We start from the raw sequence: 9,551 nt of genomic DNA, 5'->3' as shown, positions 1-9,551 counted from the left end.
TGAAATCACTAAGAACTGGGCTCAGCGGCAGAACCCCAGAGTGTAGCATCGCCATGAGAGGCAGAAGCTGCAGAGACGACAGTGACAGCGGTGGGCATTGGCAGAGGCATTGCTCACCTCCTGCTTTCAGGGGTGGGTGGTGAACCCCATGATGGCACTCCTGAATTCTGGGACTTCGCTGACCTCGGACAACCCACTGGGATTGTGGGTGCAGTGAAGGGAAAGGGGAGTGGCATGGTAAGGGGATGTTCGTCCATCAGACTCTCAGACCTCTAAGTGGGAAACTGAGACAAAAAACTACTGCCCAAGCTACTGTGGGGCAGGTGTTTACTTATTGTTTGCATACTTTTGCATCATTGTCAGGATGTTTCCCCAAATTGATGCTGTGTTCCCGCTCCTTTTAATAAAAGTTCTCTTTTTTTTAATACACAGACTCATTGCTGGCGAGTAGGGAAATATTGCCTCTTCGAGGTGCCCAGGGATGGTGCTTAGTTTTCCCAGATTTCTGGCTGTGGGCTCAAGACAGTACTATCTTGTAAGGTTAAGAGAAACCCCTAGATATTGAACCTGGCCGTTGCTGCCCCACCCCACCTGGCAGAAGGATTATATCTGTAATTCACTCACCCCCTCAACAGAGTCTAGATTTATTAAACTTCAAGGCTTATCTTTCTAGGCCCATCATTTCTCCAAAGGCACTGAAAGCTGATGGCATTCAATGGGAGGTTGGTTGCTTTTCGTAGGCTATTGTTTTTGATCTAGACGTTACTGGCCACGCAGGCTGTCTGTGTTTAATTCTGTTTGGGGGCATTATCCCTGTTTTTCTATTTAAATTTACTGCACAGCATCAAGAGTTGCAGGCCCCAAAGGACGGTCTGTTTTAGGGATGGAGCACTGCATGGGGAGGAAGCAAGATTATATACCCAGATAAAAAGTTATGTTAATATCCTTGAATGCAAAACAATTCCCCCTTGTCTTTGTTTACCTTCCGCTCTGTTGTCCTCTCTTGCAAAAACTCCCCCACTTTCTCCTGAGTGCTCTGTTTCTTCCCCTTGCCCAAATGTCCTTGTCTTCCCACACCCTGCCTCCCAAATTCCACTAGTGCGATTTGCTCACAGCATCACCTAAGCAGGAAGAGAAAGAAATGCACCAGCTGGGCTGAGTGCAATGCTTCCTCTCTCCTTGCAGGTCGCAGAGCAGAGCTAGTAGGAGGTGTAGGCACTGGGACTTAGCTGGAGAGACATTCAGAGGGGCAGGACCCTGCTGGCAGGGACAGTGGCATTGTTCCCCTTCCCAACTGGCTGGAAGCTAGGGGATAGGAACCATCTCCTCAACTCCTGTCTTCCCCTATGATTGTGCTCATAGCTAGGACTTTAACTTCTAAACGAATGGTCAAATATTTGCAACATGTTAACATTGGGATCCTGGCTGCTCCAAAGTGGATTGTTCCCTCCACTGTAGTCCCTCACGCCCGTACATTTGGATTATGTCTCTGAGCTGCTTCCATCTCCATTTTTCCCAGTAGGTGGCAGCATTACACCAGGCTTTTGCTTCCTTGTGGGTTTTTATTTCCTGGAATGCAAAGGAACAGAACAATCTGTTGAGAAGGAAAACAATTCTAGGGATCTGGATGCGATTTCCAGGAGCTTGAGAGATCATGTATACAAAAGGCAACAGGCAGCACTGAAGGTGGGCCAGAATCTCTCAATCACAGCATACTGGCCAGTTCTTCAGAAACTGAAACAACTGTGGAAGGGGTCAGGGCTGGGTTGGCTCCTGGCCAAAGGCTGGGAACATTTTCAGATTGTTTTTCCCCTGCTGGAAACAGCCAAATCACAATTAAATCAAAATATACAAAACACGGAACAAAGCAAACATTTTGTGAAATACTATATTAGCAACTACACTGGTAGCCACCATCCTCCGGATTTAAACGTCTTCTCTCCCTGTCTACTCCCCCTTTACTCCCCCAAACATGCTGTGCCCTTTGGTTTATTTCTGCCCCTGTTTGTCTGGTAAACCGGTAGCTGCCTAGGATGCAGAGATATCACGGTGCTGAAAGCTTGCTTGGAACCTCGCAGTCACAGCAGGGGAATCCTCTTGCTCCAAAGACACAGGCCTCACCCCTGGAGCTAAAGGAGACACAGCCTCTTCTGGTGTGAGCAGCACAGCCTGGCCCCAGCTGAGCAGTTAGCTCTGTCCCAGGGAAGGCAGCAGCACGCACAAGCACACACAGGCCAGTTCACTACAGTATTCCCCCTCAAAGTCTGTTAGCAATATTTATTTTCTTCCTAAAATCCCCCTCCTCCCCTCAAGACTCCCCCTCTGCAATCCCAACTCTCCCCCAGTATTTTCACCCTTAATGTTTTCTTCCTCCTTTTCTATTCCAATCTCTCCCCCCTCATCCCTACTTCCTCTGGTCCCCTTCTTTCTCCAGTGTCCATGGGAGCTCTCTTCCCTCCCACTGTTCCTATCTCCTCTGCCAGGTACTGTGCTCTCCGAGGGAAGAGGCAGCAGCACCAGGCTGCATATAGTAAACCCTCTCAACCCCTCACCCATATGGCCCAGGATCCAGTTGGCGGGGGGGGGGGGGGAAGGAAGGAACTGCCTGTCCTTCAGCCAGCTTGGCAACACCATAGCCAAGCACACGGACTTGGCCTTACCTTAGTGTAGGCTTTGTGGCTAAGACATGGGTCTCCCATATTAGAGCTGGGCTCCATTCCCAGCTATGTCAGAAGTGACCTTGCAGGACTTCTGTAGTCCTCACTTATGGTTCGCAGCCTCTTGCTGCAGGGATACTTCCCTCACTCTGAGGGCAGGTACATGAGACCTTGCTCGATAACACAGGCTGTGAAGTACAGAGGATTCTTAATGCTGCTTGTTGAACGAGGCGTGATTAGGATTCCTGGCTCCCAGCCTATCGCCCCTTCTCCTAGGGAAAGGGTATCTTTATAGGAGTAAGTGGTTCAATGTGTGGGAAGTCCCCCTCTAGTGGGGACTTTTCCATTACTGCTCCCAGTCCTCTGTTAAGTGCAGAGAGAGCTTCCCGCCAATCCCACCTGGGCTAGGGGTGGCTCAACTCCTCCAAACATCTTAGCTGGTTAAGGGAAGACTCACTAGGCAGGGGGACCTGCCCTGGGAAGAGGCAGGATAAGCTGGAGTCTTCCTGTAGGTGGAGCAGCATGAGCATCTGACAAGTGACATGGTACCCCAGCTAGGAGCTCCCCAGCTGCCCCTTGGCTCACCCTTCCCTCCAGGGGGAAGACCAAAAATTAAAACTGTTCATACAGTAAAGCTCATAAAATCTGCTACAGTGCAGGAAACCGCACTGGGCATTACACTTTCCCAGGTAGCCCCGACCCTACCAGGATCCCATTTTCATTTCTTTTGACTTCAATACAGATCCTCCCATCCTGATCAAGGAATGATGTACAGCCACACCCAGCCACCCACCCGCACTCACGTTGCTTGACTGGCAGCTGATCTGCTGCTTAGGAACTTGAGTTCCTTTCAGATACACTCTCTGGTCCATTTACACTCTGCACTGATCATCCTGCTATAAAGTATTGATAAGACAGATTAGATGTTCCCATTCTCTTCAGTGTGTTGCATCCCTTCACCACAACATGATGCAACTACATGTCGTCACATGAGGCTGAGACCTGCAACAACAGACACCAATCTGTGCTTCTTTTTGGGTCTCCTTCCATGGCACCCCTCAGTTCAGAAGCTGTGACGTGTCTCTGTTTAACTCACACTGTGCCATTCTGCTAGCAATAGCAACATTTGGTTGTTGAATAAATCAGTTGTGTAGAAAGAAGCTTCCAGACAAATCCCAAAACACTAATTCATTTCTCACTCTGTTTAGCAGACAAAAACAAAACAAACCCCACAAAACACTATTTTTAGCAAGATTTAGCCTGTTTAGTTAATGATTCTTTAATTCTTCACTGGTATAATGACAGTTTGCCATGGGGAAACATCCTTGTATTAATGTAGCCCCTGCCACAATTTGGTTTATGACTTTGCTATTAGCTTAGCTCTCTGTGTGTCAACAGAACATTATGAATGCACATATGCAAGGCTTACTGAAATGGATCGATTTACCCTCCATGTGCTGCAGTTTGATTCTTAATGTCACTGGGGAAACGAAACTATTTACAAAGGATTAGAGGATGAACTGGCTATTTACTTTTCTCCCTCCCACTAATGGACCATATTTTTGTTATTGCCTTGAAAGGATGCTTTGAAGCGATACAGTTAGTAACCCTTTCATTCGGATGCACATTTTCTTTCAACAATGGTGCAATTTTAGGGTTCAGTTCTGCTCCCACTGAAGTCATTGAGATTTTTGTTTTGATCTTAGTAGTAGTAGTATCACAGCACCTAGGAACGCTAGTCCTGGAGCAGGACCCTTTTGTGCCAGAAACTATATAAATGCCCCAAGGAGCTTGCAATCTTAGTAGAAGCAGGCCTTTAAAGTAATATTTGTCCATTTGTATGTTACACTGATGAACACAGGTAGTAACCTTAGCTGAAAATCTAACTTCTAATTTAAAAACCTAGAGAGTTTTATTTTGTGAGCAGCAACTATGGAGTTAGATAGGAACAGTTTACATACACTATGTTAATACGGACAGAGTCAACTTGAGGTGTGTTATATTAAACCTCTCTTCAGAAATTAGACAACAGATGGAGTTAGCCATTCAAGGAACAGACACATTTAATATAAATTATTCAACCTGCAGGAGTTTAATTAGGTTAACGGAGCAATTAGCAAAATTTTAACAAGTGTATTTTTTAAAATACTGTGTGCTTGTTTACCTATATTGCTACTATTAACACTGCGTGACATTGAAACTGATCTAAAATTTAAGATACTACTCGAAATACTAATTGGATTTTTCTCAAGTAATGGATGACACAAGATGAACTCTAGGAATTCAAATCTGACCTCATTTAGAATCTCTACATTATATATAGTGTGACAAAGTTCCTCCTCTGTCTTGGTGGGTTCTGCACTTTCTGGCAGATTTGTTCGCCTCAGAGGTTTTCAGCAGTCCTCAGTTTGGCTCCTTTTGTTAGTGGCACAAACTTGTCGTTCATTCGGCTAACCTCATCACTGGCCAGCATGGGGAAAAGGAGGAGAACAATCCCCCACAGTCTCTGCTGGCCCACCTAATGGGTTGGGGGACAGGCCAGAGACCTTCCCCTCTGGTGGGACCCACAGTCCAGATCAACTCCTCTTATATCAAATAGAGAGTTGGAGGGATGGGGGAACCCGGCACTGCCCTCTACTCCAGGCCAGGGCCCTGTGGATTGCAGCTGTCTTTAGTGTCTCCTGTAACCAGGGCCGGCTCTGGCTTTTTTGCCGCCCTAGGCAAAAAAGCCCCCCGCTGCCCCCCCCAAGCGCGGTAGGGGAGGGCGCCGAGCCCAGCCACAGGCCCGCAATCCCCGACTGGCCAGAGCGCCGGGGGGAGGGCGGCGAGCCCGCCACGGCTCCCCGCTCTCTCAGGCGGGGAGAGCGCCGGGGGGAGGGCAGAGAGCCCCCGGCCGGGGCTCTCCGCTCTCCCCGGCGGCCAGAGCGCCGGGAGCAGGGCAGCGAGCCCGGCCGGGGCTCTCCGCTCTCCCCGGCGGCCAGAGCGCCAGGGGGAGAGTGGAGAGCCCCCAGCGGCCGGAGCAGCGGGGGGAGGGCGGCGAGCCCCCGGCGGCCAGAGCGGGAGCCCGCTGCGGCTCCGCTCTCCCCGGCAGCGGGAACGCCGCAGGGAGGGCGGTGAGCCCAGTCGCGGCCCCGATCTCGCGCCAGAGTGCCCCGCCGTGCCACCCCCCTCCAGGCGCTGCCCTAACAGATGCTTGGTGGGCTGGTGCCTGGAGCCGGCCCTGCCTGTAACAGCTGTGTGACAGCTGCAACTCCCTGGGCTACTTCCCCATGGCCTCCTTCCAACACCTTCTTTGTCCTCAACACCAGACCTTCCTCCTGATGTCTGATAATGCTTGTACTTCTCAGTCCTCCAGCAGTACACCTACTCACTCTCAGCTTCTTGTGCGCCTCTTACTCCCAGCTCCTTGCATGCCCCTCACTGACTGCAGTGAGGTCCTTTTTAAACCAGGTGCCATGATTAGTCTGCCTATCTTAATGGATTCTAGCAGCTTCTTAATTGGCTCCAGGTGTTCTAATTAGCCTGCCTGCCTTAATTGGTTCCAGCAACTTCCTGATTGTTCTGGAAACACCCCTGTTACCTTACCCAGGGAAAAGGGACCTGCTTAATTTGAGGCTAATATATGTGCCTTCTATCACTCTCCAGTAGCCAGCTGGCCTGACCCTGTCACAATAGACAATAGTCAACTGCATTATAAATTTAGGAAGAAAAATCTCTTAATTAAAAATATTCAAATGTATTGTTTTAGGCGTCCTAGAAACTTTGGCTTTATTACTGAAAAGCACAGTAATGTTATGTGAATTGCATCCAGATATAACAAATTATTTGAATTAATTGACTAGTGTGAAACGGTCGGATGACTGGCTTCCTTTTATAATCCTATGACAGTAGGGACACTGAGTGGTAGAGCCATCTCTGTGGTAGACAAAAAATCACATAAAGCACTCTTCAGCTAACATAAATTCGGCCCAGTCCTAGCTCCTTTGACTTCAATTGGATTAGAAGTCGCCCCATTGCAAAGTCACCTCCACCAACACTTGCACAGTAAAACAAAGAGGCTAACACACAGATTTCAATACCTAGTGTGAAGGGTCTTCATCTGCTTTTAACTTGGTCCCATCACCACTGGCATCTTCTGCCAGCTGGTCCTCTAGGAACCTAGCCCCTGGCACACTCATCCTCACCAGCCTGGTGTGGCTTGTTTACCAGGGGAGAGCCTAGCTCATCACAGAAGGGGTAGGTTGTTTGGGAATCTCAGAAGGCAAAGTTCATATTTTCAATCTGAAGAGCTCAAAGCTCTTTACAGGCATGGCATGAATTAGGTCTCCTAGCATTTGTATGGTAGATAGGGATTGCCTCATTTTCCAGACAGGAGACTGATCAGAGAAATGCAATTATTTGCTCAAAATTACATGCCTATGAAGGGCCTGATTCTTTTCTCCAACCTCATGTAATCATTTACACGAGCTCACGGTGATTTGGTAGCATTTTACACCCACTTTGCACTGGTGCAAATGAGTGCACATGGTGCAGAGCAGTGCAGAATCACATCTTACATCTCTGGCAAAGCCAGGAATAAAACCAAGTAAAACTGATCCTGCCCATACCAGTCTGGAACATGGACCAACCATGCAAAACCTATTTCCAAGTTGTTTTTTGGGGTTGGTTGGTGAGGTTTTTATTTAAAAGGCCTGTTCTTTATTTATCATTAGGCATGGAAGGATTAGATTTTTACTGGTAGATGTCCGTGAATGTTGATTTCACTGTACACTCACACACATTAATAGGTGAAAGAATATTTCCATCGATAATCACAATTTACAGATAGGCAAAGTAAGAAAAATGCTGCCTGAGAACAGGATGTTGACAATTTGTGTTTTAATTGCTATCAAGCTTTAAATTTTTGAATCTCAATATCTACTGTCAATACATAATTGTCTTACATTCCCCCCCCCCAATTGCCCACAACTCTGTATATTGAAACCCATTAAAAATGCTCAAAAATAAACACTGATGTTATCCGTCAGAATCACAAGAATCAAAGCCCGGCAAGCCTCTCTATAATGTACAGCAAAACCTAAGGGAACCCAATGAAAAAGTTAAATTTCTCCCATGGGACACTAATAGACCACTATAAAAATCCCCTATAAAAAGCCAGACAACCTTGGAGCAAAACAATATCTAGCTAGAGAGAAAAACACTTTTCCACGGATACATAGTAAAACCTGTACAATACCACTCTCTTACTAGGGACTCTCCCGGATTCTGTTAATATTTAGTGTTCAGGAAATTCTGATTTAAATTATTTGTTCCACCCTTACTGCTCACATTACTGAAGAACTTGATTCTGTATTTAAATGACAGTCTTTCTACAAATTTGGCTAGTACAATAAATGTCTATGGCAGGGGTTGGCAACCTTTCAGAAGTGGGGTGCCGAGTCTTCATTTATTCACTCTGATTTAAGGTTTCGCGTGCCGGTAATACATTTTAATGATTTTAGAAAGTCTCTTTCTATAAGTCTATAATATATAACTAAACTATTGTTGTATGTAAAGTAAATAAGGTTTTTAAAATGTTTAAGAAGCTTCATTTAAAATTAAATTAAAATGCAGAGCCCCCCTGGACCGGTGGCCAGGACCTGGGCAGTGTGAGTGCCACTGAAAATCAGCTTGTGTGCCTCCTTCGGCATGTGTGCCATAGGTTGCCTACCTCTGGTCTATGAGATCTGTAACTAAGGAAAAATAAAAGCAGACAGCAGAGAGCATATGATAGGCACTTTTTTATTGAAGAACTTATGAAAACAGATATATGCAGTGGAACAGTACTTGCGATTTTAAAGTTCAGTTTTGGACAAGATACCCAGAGAAGCATGCAGCCACCAATAAAAGAAACTCTGCTATATCCTATCGTTTATTCACTTCAAAATACTTTGGACCTGATTTTCCACTGCCTCACGCTTGGTGTAGTCCTTTACAGCCATGTCAAGTGAGTGCAAAGTACATATTTTTATCAGTTATGTTTATTCCAACGGTTAGCCCTTAGGTACTAAGAATGGGACTGTATGGTGCTAGGTACCCTACAAACACAGAGTAGTAGATGGCTCCTGTCCAAAGAACTTACAATCAAACAGACGCCAGACACAAGGTGAGGGAAGGGTTAAAACACACAAGTAGAGCGAACAATGTGATGGCAAACATTGTTTGATTGGTGTGAGTTTAGGTAGAAGACACTCAACTAAATGGAAAGAAAAGGGAATGGGAGGATAGGGTAGGAGGGACAGGTCTGAAGTGAAGAGACTGTCAAGGAGGGGGCAGGGGAAGGGAGAAGGTTGGAGCAAATAGGCAATCTGCACAGGGCAGAGGAAGTCCAGTCAAAACTATAGAAAGTTTTCTGAAGGTCCAGAGGTCCCTGCTTGGGCTGCTGCTGCTCCTAGCAGCTGGAGTCTCTGGCTGTAATATGCTACCACTCTGCACTCTCTTTGCATTAGGGCAGAGGTTCTCAAACTGGGGGTCGGGACCCCTCCGGGGGTCACAAGGTTATTATATGGAGGGTCATGAGCTGTCAGCCTCCACCCCAAACCCCGCTTTGCCTCCAGCATTTATAATGGTGTTAAATATATAAGCAAGTGTTTTTAATTTATAAGGGGGGGGGTCGCACTCAGAGGCTTGCTGTGTAAAAAGGGTCACCAGTACAATAATTTGAGCGCCACTGCATTAGGGCTACAGAACTACAGAAAGTGGAGAATCTGTATACTGATAGAGAGACAAAGTAACACACAGAGTGTAATCAAGGCACAGTGTTTTAAAAGCCAATCAAAAAATTGTGGTGTACATAAAGTTTTAAAAGCTCAAACAATATAATCTTTTAAAATACTGGAAGCTTTTCACAGAGTT

This window comes from Malaclemys terrapin, chromosome 9 (genome assembly GCF_027887155.1).
Source record: "Malaclemys terrapin pileata isolate rMalTer1 chromosome 9, rMalTer1.hap1, whole genome shotgun sequence".
Classification (NCBI taxonomy): Eukaryota; Metazoa; Chordata; order Testudines; family Emydidae; genus Malaclemys; species Malaclemys terrapin.
Note: the sequence above shows the minus strand (reverse complement) of the source record.